The sequence below is a fragment of the Anomaloglossus baeobatrachus genome, chromosome 10 (assembly GCF_048569485.1).
Source record: "Anomaloglossus baeobatrachus isolate aAnoBae1 chromosome 10, aAnoBae1.hap1, whole genome shotgun sequence".
NCBI classification, from domain to species: Eukaryota; Metazoa; Chordata; class Amphibia; order Anura; family Aromobatidae; genus Anomaloglossus; species Anomaloglossus baeobatrachus.
Window position 1 is genome coordinate 23,234,853 of NC_134362.1, and position 22,402 is coordinate 23,257,254.

Below are 22,402 nucleotides of genomic sequence, written 5' to 3' on the forward strand. Positions count from 1 at the left end.
TGAGAGTGCAAAAAAGCAGCTGCTTTTGAGGTGAATGAAACTAATTTTTAAAAAAAATGTACTGTAGGAAAATCACACTTTAAAAAAGCAGCAAAAAATGCAGCAACAACGCAGTAAAATTGCAGTAGAAAAGCAGCAAAAAAAAACGCAGTAAAAACACAGTAAAACGCAGTAAAAATGTAGCTGAAAAGCAGCAAAAACAGTGAAAAAGGCAACAAAAAAGCAGCAAAAATGCAACAAGAAATGCAGCAAAAACACAGCAAAAAATGCAGGAAAAAATGCAGCAAAAAAACAGCAAAAATAACAGGAAAACATGCAGCAAAACGCAGCAATAAGCCAGCAAAAAAGCAGCAAAACGCAACAAAAAATGCAGAAATAATGCAGTAAAAGCACATCACAAAATGCAATAAAAATGCAGAAAAATGAAGCAAAAAAACAGTAAAAAATGCAGAAAACAATCAGTAAGAATGCTGTAAAAATGCAGTAAAAACGCAGCAAAAATGCCTCAAAAGCACAGCAAACTGTAGTGAAAATGCAGCAAAAAGCAGCAAAAAAAACCCCAGCAAACATGCAGCTTTTTTGCTGCCAAGAGATCAGGTTTTGCTGCAGGAAAAATGGCACATATAAACATAGCCTAAGACAGTATGCAATGGATAATTATTTTATGCTTTTATCTCAATGGACAGAGATTAGCTAAAAACTGCAAAAAATTAAGATTTAGGATAAAAGCAATAGAAAAAAAAACCATCTGAACCTCGTATCCCAAAGCCTTGATTCAGTCCTGCAAAGCAGAGGGAGACAGTCCTAATAACATTCCCTGCCATCACCTGTCCTCCTCACGCCGTATATTTCTTTACTAATGGAAGGTCTGAATGTTCTTCAAGTCACATCGAAACTTTTCTCACAGTCGCAAAGAACCTAAGTATAGCAGAACTCTTGGAATATATTCATAAGAGCTAATATTAAAGCCTAATATATTCCAAACTCTGCCAAAAAGTCGCTCGACTTTAGATTAAAGCCTGCAATTAGGATTAAAATCTAAAAAAATAAAAGAAAGGGTTAACGAGGAGACGAGCGGACGGAGCGCGAGAGCTGACGAGTATATACAGGGCACGTATAGGCTACGAGGGACGGCGCGCTGAATAAAGCTGACCTGTGCTCACATCCAGAGATGCACATTATTAGGGCTTTATGACAGCGCTCTGCCACTAACCCATGCAAATTGCTGCGCTCCCTGGAGCTGAGTGATGGATGAGACTTGCTGAATCAGTCGCATTTGGTTGAGTGGGAGCCGCAGAGAAGGAACTGTCCTTTCAGCACCGCGAGATCCCAGAGGGGAAGAGAAATGTTTTCTGTAGATCATCTTTGTAGCAGACGAGGTGTCAAAGGCTCCCAAAGCAATGAATACTTCACTTATCCCGGCGTCGTGATTTGTGGCAGCGTCCCTGGCATCGCCGGTTATGTAAGTAACGGGGATATTTGCTGATAGAAAAATCCTCACCTGTTGCTAAATGTGGAAACAACAAACTTCTATATACAATTAAAAGAAATCATTGACTTTTTGCCACCTAATCTGAAAGCAGCATGTTCTAGGGGAAGAGACCCCGATTCCAGTGATGTACCACTGGGCTGGATGCTGTAGTTGTGATAAAATCACTTTTTTATCAGCTGGGTATCATCACCTGCTGCCATCTATTCCTCCATATTGGCAACTTTCTGCCTATGAACAGTGTCCCAGAAATTTGCCACTCTGTGGTGTGGGAGGGGTTATCCATAGCTCAGCATTCAGAGCACCGCTAGATCTGCAAAGGAGAAGAAAGGGGTTTTATCAAAAGCAGCCCAGTAAGTGACACATCACTGGAATCCGGGTTTCTTTATGATTAGGCTGGCACAGGGGAGGCACTGTGGAACTACTTGTTCCCTTGGGACTTTCCCACATGACACAACGTGACCTCCCAGAGAAAAGACACTCACAAAATGTCTGCTCTCATTTTTATTAATCTATGTGCCTCCCATGTGCCACCCCTCTTGTAACCTAAGACTGGGCTGAACATGAGGTGTGCTTCTTTTTTCCAAAAAGTTATGAATTGGGAGTTTTCCCCACATCTCCGCCCCTGAGTGTCCCATGCGGAAGATATGATCATCATATTTCTAGTTATGATTTGATCTATCTAGGGATAGGAAACACGGGGTGCTTGTTGGCTTCCCTCGGTAAGTAATTAATTTCGGGCTGATCCGCATGTCACACTATTATTGAAAAAATTGTGTGACACACATCTCGCTGTCGTGAAACCGGAAATATGCCTGCCCTATCTGTGGGAACGACGTGCTCCCCAATATTGTAGCTCTTACACAAGAACCTCAAAGTCGCAACAATCTTGTTTGAAACTGCTTGTAAAACTTGTAGTCGCCCGCCCATTCCTAGCTAATTTACTTGACAGCAGGGAGCCTGGTTCTACTCAGGAACTCTTAACTTTTGTCACCTTGCCATTTGGTCCTTGTGGAAGAGCAGGATGTGTGTTAATGGAATGTGACAGCTGACTGACGTATGAATTTCATATTCCTCACAATATTCCTCACAGGGTCAAATCTGGTGACAGATTCCCTTTAAAGACAGAAGCAGTTACAAAACCGCTTCTGTCTTCATGGGGGCTCTGACTGTGGGTGAGGGTCAGAAATGCAACCTACTCCAGATAGATTACATTAGGTACTTTAATTCAGCACCATATATGTACAACATATATGTCATGATCAAGGTCTGTATGGGCTGCTGTGGTTTGAATATTTCACCCAGCTCTTGTCATGTCAGAGGTTAACTCCTCCCTGCCTCAATCTGGTTTCCGTATAGATCTGAAAATAAGGAGCGCTGATAGTGTAACACCAAAGTGATCAGTGGGGTATACCTGGAAAATATACACTCACCTGAATCAGTTGTGACAGTCACAACCACTAGTGCGCATGAGATAATGGCGTCTGCTGCAGCCCCACGTGGATGAGCATACAAGATAGGGCAGAGAAGGGGTTAATGCTGCGCATCAGCCAAATGAAGACGTATAATGTTGATGAAGATGAGTATTCTTTTATTTCATAGGTCAATGACCTATGAAATAAAAGAATACTCATCTTCATCAACATTATACGTCTTCATTTGGATGATGCGCAGCATTAACCCCTTCTCTGCCCTATCTTGTATGCTCAATCTGGTTTCCAGGACACTATATCCTGGTGCTACAGCTCCTATTCAGTGCCAGTGATAGGTTATGCTCTGCAGCGTGTGTTAATGACTCTGGGTAGTTACCTGATTGTCCTGCCTCCCAGCTACCTTGTTCTGACCCATACTCTCCTCATTCATCCATCTGTCCCAGTCCCTGACTTCCCACTCCTGTCAGTTGTTATCCATCCTGGTTCATCCATCTTCCCGTGTTTGTGTCTCCTCACCCTCCGGTCTTGTCTTCTGTTCACTGTGCCCTATGAGTTTCCCTCTGCATACCAGATCTCCCGGCATCTGACCTCGGTTCTGTTTTCTGACCTGATCTTGATCCTCTCTCTGCACTGATTTGACTTCCCGGCTAGACCCTGACTGCTTGACTACTCTATTGCCCCCTGGTGGTTCGTCTGTGAACTGCCTGCTGAAGTTACTCTGCTGTACTTCAGCCTCCTTTCTGTTAGTGTTACTTTGACTCTCCTTCACTACTCTGCTGCCACCTAGTGGGGAATACGCTGTACTACGTCTTACCAGCCCTTTGTACAGCGTGACACTCCTCCCTTGTTTGTACTTGGACTTTCTGGCATCTAACCTGTTTCCTCGTTCCTAACTTTGTATTACTCACAGCAAGTTGGGCTGCAGTGTGTACATCGCCCAGGCCAAAAGCTAATGCTCTACCAGGATACAGCTAAACCCCCACTAATGTGGAAGCGTCACAGGTGCAGGAGAAGCAGATCACACACACACCTCCATGGAATAGAGGGGAGGCGAATGCTAGATGATAAAACTGCATAAAACTGTACCCCACTGTGCATGATACACAATGGGGGTACGGCTTGGCAGCCCGCCTGATCTAATAGAATTGCGTCACCTAATAGACTGCGGGTTTGTGACTGTGCCATCTGCATGTGAACAGCGCTCTATGCAAGCCACTTGTGTGCAGTTTTATCGTCTAGCATTCGCCTCCCCTCCATTCCATGGAGGTGTGTGTGTGATCTGCTTCTCCTGCACCTGTGACGCTTCCACATTAGTGGGGGTTTAGCTGTATCCTGGTAGAGCATTAGCTTTTGGCCTGGGCAATGTACACACTGCAGCCCAACTTGCTGTGAGTAATACTTAATTTTTGGAGGACATTGTCCTCTTTTTGTTGCTATTTCTCGTTCCTAACTTTGGCTCCGTCCCTCCCCTCTGTTGCATATGTGACTTCCTGGTTTCCGATCCTCGGCTATCACTTGACCAAGATTTGATTATCCCTGTGCTATTGACAAGACCTCCTGCTGCTGACCCGGTTGACTGACTACTCTACTGCCCTCTGGTGGTTTGCCTGCTAACTGCACTCTGAAGCTACACTGCTAGTACAGTGTGACAACATAATTATTATTACATAATTATTTTGTACAGTCCATAGAGTAGGCAAACAATCATTTTAGACCCCCCCCCCCCCCCTTAGTACACTGATATGTCCTTCCAGGATAATTTTATCGGATATTATTCTTGTACTGGGACCTATACGGCCATATCACTAGTTTTCGTAATAAAATTGTCCCGACAGTTCCCTTTATGATCCCTTTAAGATCTCATCACTCCTGACCAATGCACATTCATCACATTCTCTGCCGAAGTCTTTTGTGCTTATTATTAAGAGTAACTTATTGTTCTTTCAATATAATTTATACAAAAAAATATGTAAATTGAAACTTGGGGAAAGAAATTGAGATCCGGATAAGATTTACGCGCTGTCATTCGATTTGCCTATTTTTTTCGTCCAGATAAACATAAACACACAAAATTACGGCATATTTCAATGGGAAAAGCTTTTAAAATGCTCTAATTTTCCATCTCGGAGCCGGGACTGGTGGAGCCTGTGGCACAATGTATATGAACAGTCATTACTTAGAAATTAATCTCAGCTTCTAAACTGAAATGGCTTTTTGTGCTCCCAGTGGGAATGACCTGAAAAAGTTTACCTTAAAATTTATATTGTAGGCATGTTTATCCACGGCATTAATAAACCTGCTTTGTATATTCAATGCGCGCGGAGGTAATGGAGAACAGGCTTATTATACGGGGTTTATTATTTGCTTTATGCAGGTTCCATAAATCATAACTAATGCAGAATGCATGGCGGATAACTAACTGACCACAAATGCTAATTAGGCAAAAATATTACCGGATTTATAGGCTTTTTGCTTTGTGAATTGGTAAGGGTGGGTTGGGGTCCAATCGGGAAGAATAGGAGGCGACTGTGGCATTTCCCCCAAGCTGTGGAGTTTCAGGGAGACCACTCAACGCAAAGCCTCCTTGGGGTACATAGATATAAGGCAAAAGGTTGTAAACCGAAAACATTCCCTCAATGGGAGCATGGAAGAGCTTGACCGGGAAAGTTAGAAACTTAGCAAAAGAAGATTATAGTGCCAAAAAGGTTAGGAGACCCATCTGTCATGAGGGTGGTACTGACCCCCTTGCTTAGGGGGTTCCTAAGCTAGCCCTAATACAGGGGCCCCTGCGCCCACCTTCACCCCGGAGGTACTCTTGAAGGTAGGGAGGTCCGAGTCCCCGACCTGGCCCTTCTGTCCGAGCCCTGATCTTACTCACTCCAACCCTGGGAGTTGGCCAGAAACTCAGTACAAACCCCACAGAAAAGACATGGACAAATGAACGAAACCTCATCCACACTGCACTCAAACACAAAGGAGAGACAATATGTGTACTGGGAAATAAAGAAAAGGGTAGGGAAAAACTCACAACAGAGGAACATTCACACCACCCAACTAAACAACTGTTGTTGACCATAAACTGAGCACCACTGAGACCGGGATCGCTGATGCTATCTTTGGCGGTCTCTTACTACAACACAGAGACCAGTATCACAGGAGCATAAGCTGAAGCTATTATCGGCAGCAAACAAACTTCCCAGCCTTAAATAGGAAGAGACCAGGTGGAGACGATAATTAGCAGCCTGGTTTTCAGAAGAGTTGCATACTGCTCAGAAAAGTATGAACTACTGCACGGCTGCGAGCAGTGACACAACTCAGCCGATGGCCAGCCAAGCTGAGCCCTTAAGAGAGACCAGGCTGCATGTCAGACTCTGCAATGTGAACAGAGTCCAACACCATAAAAGCAATTCTCGTGTGTAGAACCGGACAGCGCATGACACCATTCGTAAAAATTCTTCCATATTTCTAGGACTTGCTTGTAAACTAACCTGTGATGTGAAACAGCTAAACAAGAGCAAACCTAGGGTGACAGCTAACATGTCTCCTGGGTGCTTAGTGCCACAAAGTGGGGACATTGTGCCTTTACCAGGGTAATTAGTCACAGAGCTATGGTGGTGAATCCACACAATTCCCAGCTGAAGAACATCTTATCTCCGACTCTGTGTCCAGGACAGACTTGGATGTCTTTGTGGAGGTTTTTTATTGTGTTTTTTGGCCCGGCCCCAAGGGACTGGTAGAGGGGGCTTAAGATCAGCGCTCGGACAGGAGTTGGGGTCACGCTGGGGGCACAAACCTGTCTACCATCAAGCCTACCTCCGAGATAAGGGAAAGTGCGGGGTCTCAAATCTGAGGGCCAGCCTAGGGGCCACTGTCCTGTCATTACATACCCCATGACAGACAGGTACCTGGACATTTCATGAGATGAACAGTGCAAGATGACAAGCTTTGAAAACAGATTAAAAAAAAGATGATTGTGAGCTGCAAAAACTATTACTCACAGCAAGTTGGGCTGCAGTGTGTACATCGCCCTGGCCAAAAACTGATGCTCTAGCAGGATACAGCTAAACCCCCACTAAGTGGAGACATCACAGGTGCAGGAGAAGCACATCACACACACACCTTCATGGAATGGAGGGGAGGTGACTGCTAGATGATAAAACTGCACACAAGTGGCTTGCATAGAGCGCTGTTCACATGCAGATGACACAGTCACAAACCCGCAGCCTATTAGGTAACGCCCTTCTATTAGATCAGGCGGGCTGCCAAGCCGTACTCCACTGTATATCATGCACGGACAGACACTCTACAATGCAAGGCCCAACAGAAAGGGGCCTGGCTGTATCCTGTACAAACAAAAAAATATGAGGTTTTTGTTGGTATTTATGGCCATAAAACGTAAGCCTACACCCTCGTCACAGGACCTCATGTCTGTAGGTCCCTACACTAAATGTAGGGCTGCAAAAACATATAACAAAAAACGTTTCTGACAGAGTATCTCAAAATAATTAAAATAAAATAAAAAAAAACAATAAAAAGTATTGAACATGTCACCAATTCTCTAACTATTCATATGAAATTCTCACATGATGTCGGTAACAACCCATCCAATCCACACAGGCAATGAAATCAAACCATAGATATCCATAAATTAAGTTATATGTAATAATGAGAAATGACACAGGGAAAAAGTATCAAACATTTAGAGAAAAAGAGGTTCAAAAGCCATGAAAGTCCTGACACCAGCTGAAATCTTTCAGTAATTAGAAAGCAATCCTGCCACTTAGTGAAAAATAATATCAGCTGGTTCATCTGATGGCCAATAAAAAGGTGTCTCATTACCAAGGTGCCACACAAGAAACATCTCATGATGGGTAAAACCAGTGAGCTGTCTCAAGAACTTCACAACCCTATTGTTGCAAAACATACCAGTGAACCTGAACCAGCCAACGCCCGGCTCTTGCTGAACTATCCAGAAGCCTCAGGTTGCTTGTCAGGTTCTGTGGTGTGAACAGAGTCCGACAACAAAGATTGGTGTGCAGAACCAAACATCGCATGACAATGCTTTTTTTTTTTTTTTGCAGATTCCAATGGATCAATGTAGCCAGAAACGGATTAGTTACACCGCATACAGGCTTCATATTTCTGCTGCAGAAAGGTGTAATTGTAGATTTTATAAATTTTTTGTTTCATACAAAATAAACCCATGCCGGCTCCAGAACTATAAATTTTATTTTCCCTCCTATTTATTATACAAACCTCACATTTCCTTCTCTCCTAAAGCCGCTTATTTATTCCTGAAGGCGTAACATTGCTTTACTGCAAATATGAACAGCAGAAAATAATTTGTTTTACAGCTGTTGTATGAAATTCTGCATCGTTCACATTTGCGCCGCAGCCCCCGGAAGGATCTTTTGTGACAAGTGCAGAGGAAGCGTCGCCACCTATCGCATCTCCTCAGTCTCACTCAATTTCACAGCCGGGTTCGGCGTTCCCCGCCGCCCTTTATGACTCGCCTGCTGCCGGGTGTGATAGCTATATATTCCATTCGCCGTACACGTGGACATAATAGAGGTGACCAGAAAATAATCTCCAAATGTAAGCGGATAGAACGGCTGCGGCGTATCGGCCCCAGCATGAAGTCCGATGAGAGTCATTGATCGAGGCTTCTGGGACTTCAGATCATTAAGGAATATTATACAATCAATTTCTAGCAGTAGGCACATGCACTGCATGCACTGGACTTTGTAAAATCGAAAAAATGTAATTTTCTTCATTCATTCTCTCCAGACCCCGGCGCAAAACGAAAATGGGATGAAAATAAACAAACAAATAAAAAAATAAATAAATATTCACCTTGGCGCTTACCTGTCCTGCCGCTGCAGAACACCGTCCGATGGTTACTTGGTTAGCTGACAATTAGATGACATTGTCACACGATGTTCGGCTCCGCACACACCTGCTGGCATGGAGTCGTCAGACACTGTTCACACTACAGAGTCTGGCAAGCAAACCTGAGGTTTCTGGATTGTTCAGCCAGAGCCGGGCGTCGGCTGATTCAGGTTTTACACCAGCGAGAACCGCTGAAGCTCCAGCAACAGTCAGGAGTTCATATTTGTTCCCCAGCCATCTGCAACTTCGGACCAGGTAATCAAGTAGTGCGTGTCCTCACCTATTCTTCATTTCTTCTGGATTGTTCTGTCAGAGCCGGGCATCGGCTGGTTTAGGTTTCACATCAGCAAGCACCGTTGAAGCTCCAGCAACAGTCAGGAGTTCATATTTGTTCCCCAGCCATCTGCAGCTTTGGACCAGGTAATCAAGTGGTGCGTGTCATCACCTATTCCTCTGTTCGTCTGGATTGTTCAGCCATAGCTGGGCATCGGCTGGTTTAGGTTTCACATCAGCAAGCACCGTTGAAGCTCCAGCAACAGTCAGGAGTTCATATTTGTTCCCCAGCCATCTGCAGCTTCGGACCAGGTAATCAAGTGCTGCGTGTCCTCATCCATTCTTCTGTTCTTCTGGATTGTTCTGTCAGAGTCGGGCATCGGCTGGTTCAGGTTTCACATCAGCAAGCACCGCTGAAGCTCCAACAACAGTCAGGAGTTCATATTTGTTCCCTAGCCATCTGCAGCTTCGGACCAGGTAATTAAGTTGTGCGTTTCCACACCTATTCTTCTATATTTTTCAGCCAGAGCCGGGCGTTGGCTGATTCAGATTCACTGGTCTTTAGCCCTGCAGGAGTTAATTCCTACAGACTTTTGCCTCGTTCAGCTGTCACCTCCATATTTAAAGCACAGCTTCCTTACTGTATGTGCTGATGATAGCTTCAGCATAAGCTCCAGAGATCCCGGCCTTGGTGGTTATCCTGTTAATGGTGATCTGTGTTGCGCTTTTGAGTGGTGTGACCATTCCCCTATTGTGTGTTACTGCCTTCCCTTTTTCATTGCTCCCTAGTACACATACTGTCTCTCCTGTGTGTTTTGAGTGCAGTGTGTATGAGTTTCCGTTCTCCCTTTCTGTGTCTTTTTGTGGAATATTGTCTTTGTGTTTCCAGCCCGCCGCAATGGAGTGGAAGAGGGGTAGTAAGTTAAGGGCTCAGACAGGAGTTAGGATCGCGTTGGGGGCTTGGACCTGACTACCATCAAGCCTACCTCCGAGATAAGGGAAAGCGTAGGGTCTCTGATGGCCAGCCTAGGGGCTCCTGTCCTGTCATTGCATACCCCATGACAGACAGGTACCTGGACATATCATGAGATAAACGGAGCAAAAGAAAAAGAAAACTAATTTTGAGATACTCTGTCAGGAGATGTTTATGCTACATGTGAACACATACAACATAAACATCTCCGGACAGAGTGTCTCAAAGTCATGTTTCTTTTCTTTTTTTTGGAGAGGTGAGACTAGCGTCTCGCCGGCCTTCAGAGTGATTTCAGGGCCAGCAAGGGCTTAAGGGGTGCTTCACACACAGCGAGCTCGCTGCCGAGATCGCTGCTGAGTCACGCTTTTTGTGACGCAGCAGTGACCTCATTAGCGATCTCGCTGTGTGTGACACTGAGCAGCGATCTGGCCCCTGCTGCGAGATCGCTGCTCGTTACACACAGCCCTGGTTCGTTTTCTTCAAAGCCGCTCTCCTGCTGTGACACACAGATCGCTGTGTGTGACAGCAAGAGAGCGACAAATGAAGCAAGCAGGGAGCAGGAGCCGGCGTCTGACAGCTGAGGTAAGCTGTATCCAAGATAAACATCGGGTAACCAAGGTGGTTACCCGATATTTACCTTAGTTACCAGCCTCCGCAGCTCTCACGCTGCCTGTGCTGCCGGCTCCGGCTCTCTGCACATGTAGCTGCTGTACACATCGGGTTAATTAACACGATGTGTACAGCAGCTAGGAGAGCAAGGAGCCAGCGCTAAGCAGTGTGCGCGGCTCCCTGCTCTCTGCACATGTAGCTGCATTACACATCGGGTTAATTAACCCGATGTGTACTGTAGCTAGGAGAGCAAGGAGCCAGCGCTCAGTGTGCGCGGCTCCCTGCTCCCTGCTCACACTGGTAACTAATGTAAACATCGGGTAACCATACCCGATGTTTACCTTAGTTACCAGTCTCCGCAGCTTCCAGACGGCGGCTCCGTGCAAGCGCAGCGTCGCTTGCACGTCGCTGCTGGCTGGGGGCTGTTCACTGGTCGCTGGTGAGATCTGCCTGTTTGACAGCTCACCAGCGACCATGTAGCGATGCAGCAGCGATCCTGACCAGGTCAGATCGCTGGTCGGATCGCTGCTGCATCGCTAAGTGTGAAGGTACCCTAAGTACATGATGGCGCACAGAGGAAGGACCCGTCTAGAGTTGTTAGGGAGTGCAGGGATTAGCCTTAGGTGAGTGTTTATGAGGTGACGCTGCTCCCCTCTCCCTAGCACCAAGGATTTCTGTTTGTTGTATTGCTTCTCAGGTCTTCCCATTGTGTTGCATCACTCTCATTGTGTAGCATTTGGCAAATAGAAATAATTTTGGTTCCTAATTGACCTAAAACGGGAAAGTTTTATTCCTATTTCATATCAGATAGTGAGAAAAACCTGCAGATGTGTCTTTATAGAGAGCGAAGGGAAAAACCTGCAGATGTGTCTTTATAGAGAGCAGAGGGGAAAAACCTGCAGATGTGTCCTTATGGAGAGCGGAGGGAAATACCTGTAGATATGTCTGTACAGAGAACGGAGTAAAAAACCTGCAGATGTGTCTTTTTAGAGAGCGGAAGGAAAAACCTGCAGATGTGTCTTTCTAGAGAGTGGAGGGAAGAACCTGCAGATGTGTCTTTATAGAGAGTGGAGGGGAAAACCTGCAGATGTGTCTTTATAGAGAGCGGAGGGAAAAACCTGCAGATGTGTCTGTATAGAGAGCGGAGGGAAAAACCTGCAGATCAGTCTTTATATAGAGCGGAGGAAAAAACCTGCAGATGTGTCTTTTTAGAGAGTGGAGGGAAAAACCTGCAGATTTGGCTGTATAGAGAGCAGAGGGAAACTTCTGGTTTCAACTGTATGTATATCCTTGTTACATAGTAGTTGATACATTATATTAATATGTATCATTTAATCTGATTATGTGTCATTAGTTTCTGTATATTTATAAAGTAAAGCCGCAGCTGTAGCACTTCATATCCCCGCCATATGCTGATAGATGACCCCATCAGGCAGATACACTACTACAAGCTAATAAAGTCTCTCTGGTGCTGTGTCGTATCCCTGCCAGGTCAGTGTCATTTTTCTCCCATTGTTTATAGGTAATTTGTTCTGGCTGCCGGCCGCACTGGCAGATCCTATAAAGCAATAACGTGGAGATCCGGTGTGGCGTCCCAGAGGTGCACCACATCATGGCCCTCCCCGAGATGCCGGCCTATTAGGGACTGAAAGAATTAAATGTAAGGACTTCAGAGAGTAAAATAGTGCGGTGAGAGTCTGGAGTAAATTACGGCGCTCACTAGCCGCGGCGCTCACCGGCCGACTGATTTGTGAGATGCTTATTAATGTCAGGATATCAAGATAAACTTTATTTCACTGAATTATAGCTGTAAATACAGTGACGGTGGATTGCGGCACTAGACCCGTAACTCACCTCTGCACAAAGGGTGGACCTCTAAATCTAATGTGCAAGACCAATATTGGCCATGATTTAGTCTGGAGGTTTACACCAGCGGTAATACCGTAGGATGCAGACAAAGGCATAAAATCAGAATAAACCTTTCCTGTTTTATATCAATTAGGAACCAAAATTATTTATATTCACCAAATGCCAGAATAATGAGAGAGAGAATGTTTTCAGGCATTTTTATTGTTTTCTGCCAAGTCAAAAGTTTCCATACACTAAAGGCTGCTTTACACCAGGCAATCTATCGTGCGATAGATCGTCGGGGTCACGGTTTTTGTGACGCACATCCGGCATCACTGGCGATGCCGGCCTGTGTGACACCTCCTAGCGACGCAGTATCGTTCACAAATCGTGAGTCGGGTACTGCTCGTTAGGTTCCATAATATCGGTTGATTTAGTTGACCATCGTTTCCGTGGTAGCACACGCCGCTCCGTGTGACACCACGGGAACGATGAGCAACTCACCTGCCTCCCGCGGCCGCCGCCGGCTCTATGTGGAAGGAAGGAGGTGGGCGGGATGTTTACATCCCGCTCATCTCCGTCCCTCCGCTTCCATTGGCCGGCGGCCGTGTGACGTCGCTGTGACGCCGAACGTCCCTCCCACTCCAGGAAGTGGACGTTCGCCGCCCACAGCGAGGTCGCACGAGAGGTAAGTATGTGTGACGGGGGCTACTGACTTTGTGCGACACGGGCAGCGATTTGCCCGTGACGCAAAAAGGACGGGGGCGGGTACGATCGATTGTGAAATCGCACAATCGGTCGTACCGTGTAAAGCAGGCTTAAGAGTACTGTGCCTTTAAGCAATATGGGACAGCCCATATGATGATGTTGTCGCGGGCGGGGAGGAGGGTGTCAGCACTTTGCTCACCCCTCTGCTCGGGTCCGGCTGCTGCTGCTCAGTGGTGGCTCGAGCGGTGGGCCGGATCCCGGGGGTCTCGAGCGGCGCTCCTCGCCCGTGAGTGAAAGGGGATTGGGTTTTGGGATATAGTCTATTGTCCGTGACGCCACCCACGGTTGTGGTGATTTGTTGACACCACCGCTGCTCTGTATGGGGATCCCGGGAGGGATGGTGTGAAGCAGCAAGTTGTTGTGTTGCCTCTCCGTGGGTAGGGGTTGGTGATCCCGGGGCCCAGTGATGAGGTGGGAGATACAGGGCTTGGTGGGCGCAGGGACGCGGGGGCAGCGCTGTGCCGTGCGGCACTGTGGTACTCGCTCAGCCTGAGACGTTGACACAGTTCTCGGTAAAACACACGGCTGGAAAGACGGTTCCCACGGACGGCTGCACTTGCTTTCCCCAGTAGGTGACGGTGATGTCCCTTTTCCTGCACCTGATGTTCCGGTGTTGGTAGCGATGGGTTCCCACCGGTAACCCGCTCCCCGGCTTGGATATGGGCCGGAGGAGCCCTACTTTGCCCGCAGGCGCTGGCCCTGAGAAACTGGTGCCCTGGCGGTGGCGGTGTTCCTCCTTAATGGTTGGACTGTTGCCTTCAATCGGGACTTGGTTGCTTGGAGACAGACGTCCCCTTCACTGACGGATTTAGCAAATTATGGTGACTCCTAGCCTTGCCGGGGTCCGAGAGGCCCCTGCCCTGGTGCTGACTGTCCTTCGTATACTGCTCCAGACCGCCGGGCCACCACCCGTCCGCGGTCCTTCCAGCAACCTCCGAGCAGTCACCCCTCCAGACAATCACCGCCGTCTGCTGACCTTGCTGACACTGTCCTGGCACACAGCCGGACCAACTTCAGGCTTTACAAACTGTCACTTTTCACTCTCTTTACACTTCACTGTTTACTCCTTCACTTAGCTCCTCACTCAAGCTCCCCCTGAGCTGACTCCAACACTCCACTCCTTCCACTTCCTCCTCCAAACTCTATCTCCGCTTCCTCTCACTTTCACTTCCCTTCTCTATCTGCCTGGTTCTTCCCGCCTCCAGGGCTGTGTACTCCTCGGTGGGCGGAGCCAACCGCCTGGCCCACCCCCTGGTGTGAACATCAGTCCCTGGAGGAAGGCAACAAGGATTTCTGGGTTAGCTGATGTGCCTAACTGGGGTGTAGGGTGTGGTGGTGTGATGACCTGTGACCCCTGGCTTGCCCAGGGCGTCACAATGTCATGTCTTTGGAAGCTTCTGATAGGTTTATTTGCAACATCTGAGTTAATTAGAGACACACCTGTGGATGTATTGTAATGCACACCTGAAACACACGGCTTCTTTGCGTAGCCTCATGAGAAAGTCAAAAGAAATCAGCCGAGATCTCAGGAAGAGAATTGTGGACTTGCACAAGTCTGGTTCATCCTTCGCTGCAATTTCCAGATACTTGAAGATGCCTCACTCATCTGTACAAACAGATATGCGCAAGTACAAAGAAGATGGGAATGTCCAGCCATCATACCGCTCAGGAAGGAGATAGGTTCTGTGTACCAGAGATGAACGTGCTTTGGTCAGACAGAGTGCATATCAACCAAAGAACAAAAGCAAAAGACCTTGTGAAGATTCTGGCGGAAGCTGGTAAGATTGTGTCATTATCCACAGTGAAACAAGTACTATATCAACAAGGGCTGAAAGGACATTCTGCCAGGAAGAAGCCATTACTTCAAAAGAAACAGAAAAAAGCCAGATAAATGTTTGACCTAAAACGGGAAACGTTTATTCTGATTTTATGTCAGATAGTGAGAAAAACCTGCAGATGTGTTTTTATAGAGAGCGGAGGGAAAAACCTGCAGATGTGTCTTTATAGAGAGCGGAGGGAAACACCTGCAGATGTGTCTTTATAGAAAACGGAGGGAAACTTCTGGTTTCAGCTGTACATCGGCAACACTGTCCCCACTGGGGCTTACAATCTAAATTCTCTTTCTTTATGTCTTTGGAGTGTAATTATAATAATAATAATAATTTTATTCATTTATATAGCGCTATTAATTCCATAGCACTTTACATACATTGGCAACACTGTCCCCATTGGGGCTCACAATCTAGAGTCCCTATCAGTATATTTTTGGAGTGTGGGAGGAAACCGGAGTACCCGGAGGAAACCCACGCAAACACGGGGAGAACATACAAACTCCCTGCAGATGGTGTCCTTAGTGGGACTAGAACCCAGGACCCCAGCGCTGCAAGACTGCAGTGCTAACCACTGAGCCACCACAAGACTGCAGTGCTAACCACTGAGCCACCACAAGACTGCAGTGCTAACCACTGAGACACCACAAGACTGCAGTGCTAACCACTGAGCCACCACACCGCCCAGTGGGAGGAAACTCACACAAACAGGGAGAACTTGCAATAAAATCAGATTCCATATGGATCGTCTATATTACATCCATATTTTAAGGAAACATGGCAAATATTAACACAGAAAACTGGAATTGGTCTTGTTTACTGAAAAGATGACAAAAACATATGACATAATGATATACAATATATATCAATGGCAACAAAGATGAAAAATTGTCTGGTTTTACTGGAAGAAAATCGTATGCTTTTTTACATATGTTGTGTGAATTTAGCTTAAGAACAAGCTCACTGATGTATTCTCAGTTAACTCATTCTGCAATCAGCAATGTGCAGGAAAACAAACGGTGCAAAAGTTTTAATGAAACCCAATTGTAAAAATAGTTTTAAACTCCTCATAAAAAGGTAAAATAAAATTGCCCCCAAAGTTGATGATCTCACGTCATAATTCTGTAACTTGTCAATTTGCCCCGTTACACTTTTTATATTGTTGAGGTGAGACTACAATGGGTCTCTTAAGGTCTGACTGACGTGTTCAAATTATATTGTCATGTGTGCACGTGAGAAAGAACAGTAACTGACACTGGATCGGTTATGAACCTTCTCCATGACAAACGCCATAGCTACTGCTCGTTTATTGTTCCCAAAACTTTGTATCACTCCAGGGAAGAAAAGGGTGTAGACAAAATATAGTCCAATCAAATATTGTAGGCTGGACTCAGGACGTATAGGAATTTGCATAGTCTCTGCTGGATTGGTTGTTCCAAACTTTAGGAATTCCTTGTGTTCCTCAACTTCTTGGGCGTTGTCCAGGATGTAGGAGCCATCTTTAAGTTACATGTGCTGGCATTTTGTATTAAGGAAAATCACTGAATATGTATATATATATATATATATATTGTGAGACTGTGACCGGGGTTATCTATGACGGCCGGTATGTCTCACCCCGGTTGTGCTCACTCCATGATAGAAAGTAAATCCACTCTAGGGTTAATGCTGTTTCCCTACAGGCTGAAGGAAGGGTTAAATAGAATCAGGAACGAGGGCAGGTGTGCCGGGTGTGAGGGAGTGAACAGAACTCCCTGAGTTTTCTGCTGGAGAGGACATGTATTGTGTTATGGACTTTTGTTTGGACATTAAAACCGTGTGCTGTGAACCTTAATGCCTGGATCCCGTGTCTTCTGCTGCGCAGCCGACCGTGCTACCTCACATATGGTGGAGAATCGGCGGGCATGACAGCCGGTGAGGTGTAGCATCCATCCCTGGTGACCCAGCTGCGCATGTCCTGGATTCGAGCGGCTATACTACAGCCCAAACCCGGCGACGCCATGGAGGACATACTAAAGCATTTGGCTCAGGCTAATGCACAGCAGCAACAGACCAATGCACACCTGCTCCAATCCTTGCAAGTGCAGGAAAAAAAACTCCAAGAACAGTTGGATCAGGCCAATGCACGTCAGCAGCAATCCTTGCAAGTGCAGGTCAAAATGCACCAAGAACAGATGGAGCAGGCCAATGCACGTCAGCAGCAATCCTTGCAAGTGCAGGACAAAAGGCACCAAGAACAGATGGAGCAGGCCAATGCACGTCAGCAGCAAGCCTTGCAATTGCAGGAAAAAAGGCACCAAGAACAGATGGTTCTCCTGGCCAAGTCGATCCGTGCCGGACCGGCAGCAACAACCCCGGGACCGGGTGACGACGGCAGCGTCCGGAAAGCGGTGAGACAAGCGTTGCAAAAGATGACCCCGGGTGATGATGTGGAAGCGTTCCTGGCGGTGTTTGAGCGGGTGGCCGAGCGGGAAAAGCTGCCGACCCCGCAGTGGGCTGAGGTATTGTCGCCCTATCTGACGGGAGAACCCCAAAAAGCGTACCTGGACCTCTGTGCCGAGGACGCCATTGACTATGTGACCCTGAAAGCCGAAATACTGGCTCGGTTGGGGGTGAATACCTATGTACGGGCTCAGCGGGTAAATCAGTGGTTGTATGAGGAAGCCAAACCCGTACGCTCCCAGGCCTATGACTTGTTGCATCTTGTAAAAAAGTGGTTGCAGCCTGACACTCTGAGCCCGGCGCAAATGGTGGAAAGGGTAGTAGTGGATCGTTTTGTGCGCACTTTACCCGTCACCGTTCAACGGTGGGTCGGACAGGGTGACCCGAGTACCCTGGACCAATTAGTGTCCCTGGTAGAGCGGCATGTGGCTACGCAGGACTTGATACGGGACACTGAGACTTTGCGTACCGCCCGTCGGTCCGGCCCCTCCAAGCCTAGGGCCAAGGACCCACCGCTGACAACGGTACAGGAGTCCCCTACCGTCCCGTCTGAGGCCGCGGCCGCCATTCCTGAGGTCCGGAAGGTTCTGTACCCTAAACGACAACCCGTCAAGGGGGTTTCCGTCCCCATTAGATGTTGGCGGTGCCAGCGGGTGGGACATATGGAAGCCCAGTGTCCACTCACCACGGAGCCCATGGATTGTGGGGTTACCCGGCGGGGTTCAATGTATGCTCAGGTGGTGTGTACCGCTGACCTGGTCTCCCCAGAGACAGAGCCCCACTTGTGCCAAATACAGGTGAATGGATGTCCGGTTACAGGATTGTTGGATTCCGGAAGCTTAGTGACCCTTGTGCGATCCACCTTGAGAGCTAAAGTAAAGGCCACAGGACGCACCGTGGGGGTGGTTTGCATACATGGGGACCGCCGCGACTATCCCACGGGGATTGTCACCATCACAGCACCTTGCGGTCAGGTGCAACATGAGGTGGGACTTCTTAACACTCTTCCTTATGACGTGATCCTAGGAAGGGATCTGCCCTATTTTTGGACTTTATGGAAGGGACCCCCTAAGTCCCCTCAGATATTGGTCGGTCCGGGACCTGAGCCCTACAATCCTGAATCCGGGACACCTGCCGTAGGGGTCACCATGATAGGGACAGAGTGTGAACCCGATAGGTCGCCCCTAGAGGTATTGGCAGGAGAGGCTGAGACGGTCGAGCCCATCCCGGAGTTGGAGGCGTCCCCGGATACGTTTGGGACAGCCCAACTCCAGGACCCTACGTTAATACATGCCCGGAGTCGGGTGACAGTAGTTGACGGGGTGGCACAGCTGCCCGGTGCCCAGGTAAGGTACCCCCATTTCGCTCTTAAGCAGGATTTACTCTACCGGGTAGATGAAATACGGGGCGTAGGGGTAGAGCAGTTGGTGGTGCCCCAGCCGCATCGTCGGCGGGTCCTCGACTTGGCTCATAAACACCTGATGAGTGGCCACCTAGGGGTCAAGAAAACGCAGGAGCGAATATTGCAAAGGTTCTATTGGCCCGGGGTCTTTGGGGAGGTAAAACGGTTCTGCGAAACCTGCCCGGAGTGTCAGCTTACTGCACCCCTGACCCATTTTCGCAGTCCGTTGGTACCGTTACCCATTATAGAAGTCCCTTTTGAACGGATAGGGATGGATCTGGTGGGGCCCCTCGTAAAGTCCGCTCGAGGGCACCAACACATCCTAGTGATCGTTGACTATGCCACCCGGTATCCCGAGGCGATACCTCTCAGACATACTGCAGCAAAGCTTATAGCTCGGGAGTTGTTTGCTGTGTTCTGCCGGGTGGGATTGCCCAAGGAGATCCTTACGGATCAGGGGACCCCATTCATGTCTAAAGTGACCAAAGAGCTATGCCGGCTACTCCAGATCAAGCAGTTGCGTACGTCTGTGTATCATCCTCAAACGGACGGTTTAGTCGAGCGTTTCAATAAAACCCTGAAAACCATGCTAAGAAGGGTGATTTCAAAAGACGGGAAAGACTGGGATATGATGCTTCCCTATTTGATGTTTGCCATACGAGAGGTGCCACAGGCATCCACGGGGTTTTCGCCTTTTGAATTGTTATACGGGCGACATCCCCGGGGATTGTTGGACCTGGCAAAGGAAACATGGGAACAAGAGCCCACCCCCCATAAAAGTGTGATTGAACACATTTTGGGTATGCAGAACCGCATAAGCGCGGTCATGCCAATTGTGAAGGAGCATTTACAGGAGGCTCAGGCCGCGCAAAGCGGCCGCTACAATAGACAAGCCACCGTGCGGACCTTTAAACCCGGGGATCGGGTGTTGGTATTGATCCCCACGGCGGAGAGCAAATTCCTGGCTCAGTGGCAAGGCCCCTACGAGATAAAGGAAAGAGTAGGGGTGGTTAACTATAAAGTATTGCAGCCCGGTAGGCGGAAACCTGAACAAATATACCATGTCAACCTATTAAAACCTTGGCAGGAACGGGAAAGCCTGATGGCTGTTTTTTCCCCACCTCCCTCCTCTTCGGGTCGTTCACATCCGGCTCCAGCGACCTCCGGAGAGGACGAACCGGAAGTAAGGATTGGAGAAGCCCTCACCAAGCAACAGAGGCGAGAGGCCAGACGGTTGGTTCAGCAGAACCCCGATGTCTTCTCCGAGCTGCCCGGTAGGACCAGTCTGATACGACATGATATTGTCACCGAGCCCCACCTGAAGGTACGCCTGAAGTCATACCGGGTACCGGAGGCTCGACGACAAGCCATATCGGAGGAAGTAAAGACAATGTTACGCCTGGGGGTCATCGAAAAATCCCGGAGTGAATGGGCTAGTCCGATTGTCCTAATACCAAAACCCGATGGCTCCTTAAGGTTCTGCAATGACTTTAGGAGATTGAACGAAATATCCAAGTTCGATCTCTACCCCATGCCCCGGGTGGATGAGCTGATTGATAGGCTGGGACAGGCGCGATATTTTACCACGCTCGACCTGACCAAAGGGTACTGGCAGGTGCCACTAACGGAGTCCGCCAAGGAGAAAACCGCTTTTGTTACGCCGGAGGGTCTCTTCCACTATGTTGTCTTGCCTTTTGGGTTACATGGCGCTCCGGCCACGTTCCAGAGGTTGATGGACTTAGTGCTGGAACCCCACCAGGCGTATGCATCAGCGTACCTGGATGACATCATTATTTACAGCTCCGATTGGCAGACCCACTTGGAACAGGTACAAGCGGTGGTGGACGCGCTTCGAACAGCCGGATTGACAGCCAATCCCAAGAAATGTGCATTGGGACTCACGGAAGCCCGCTACTTGGGCTACGTGATAGGCCAAGGAGTGATTAAGCCCCAAATTAACAAGGTTGAGGCGATCCAGAAGTGGCCTAGACCCCTGACCACGAAGCAGGTTAGGGCCTTCCTGGGTATCGTGGGGTACTACAGGAGGTTTGTAAAGGATTTTGCGGGACTATCAGCCCCCTTGACGGACCTTCTCAAAGGCAAGAAGTCCGTCATGGTGCGCTGGACTCCGCAGGCCGAGGACTCCTTCCGGGCCCTGAAGGGAGTCCTGTGCGGACAGCCCGTTCTTGTACACCCTGATTTCCGGAAGGAGTTCATAGTACAGACTGACGCCTCAGAGGTCGGCCTGGGGGCAGTGCTGTCTCAGGTGGTTCAGGGGGAGGAACACCCCGTCACCTTCTTAAGTAGGAAGCTCACCCCTCCCGAGCGGAATTATAGCGTAGTGGAGAAGGAGTGCCTGGCGATCAAGTGGGCCTTGGAGTCCCTCCGCTATTACCTGCTGGGACGGCAGTTTCGCTTGGTGACGGATCACTCTCCGCTGGTCTGGATGAGGTCCGCCAAGGAACGGAATGCCCGGGTTACCCGGTGGTTCCTTTCTCTGCAGAACTTCCGGTTTACGGTTGAACATAGGGCCGGTAGGTTGCAGGGCAACGCCGATGCCTTGTCCCGCGGCCCGTGTTTGATGGCGGGAGTTCAACCCCGCACGCTTGAACTGAGGGGGGGGGTATGTGAGACTGTGACCGGGGTTATCTATGACGGCCGGTATGTCTCACCCCGGTTGTGCTCACTCCATGATAGAAAGTAAATCCACTCTAGGGTTAATGCTGTTTCCCTACAGGCTGAAGGAAGGGTTAAATAGAATCAGGAACGAGGGCAGGTGTGCCGGGTGTGAGGGAGTGAACAGAACTCCCTGAGTTTTCTGCTGGAGAGGACATGTATTGTGTTATGGACTTTTGTTTGGACATTAAAACCGTGTGCTGTGAACCTTAATGCCTGGATCCCGTGTCTTCTGCTGCGCAGCCGACCGTGCTACCTCACAATATATATATATATATATATATATACATATATATATACATATATATATATATATATATATATATATATATATATATATGTGTTAGTAAGAAAAAAAAGCATTCATAAATACGTGTTAGGCTAAATTAGAAAGGTAGAACTGTTAGGCTAAGCTATATACCTAGGTCTATGAAATGGCTGAATTAAGTATTTTTGGTTACTTAATTCTTCTCCTCAACAATACCAGAACCAGACAAAACCTAGAAAATACATTTAATGTTAATATTCTGCAAAAAATAAATACAAAATATATATCTAGCGATCTCAGCGATCTCAGTTACTGTAAAATAAATATATGTTGTGATTTCATCGCACAACCAGCTATTTTTAAAATTAATTGCCATTTTAAATATTAAACGCAATCAATTTCCGTTGCACCTGAAGCTCATTTTTCATTAATTTCCGCTAGACGGGACTAAACGAAGGTTGACGCAAAGTTATTTACTGCTTAGTAAACTAAACTTGGAAATA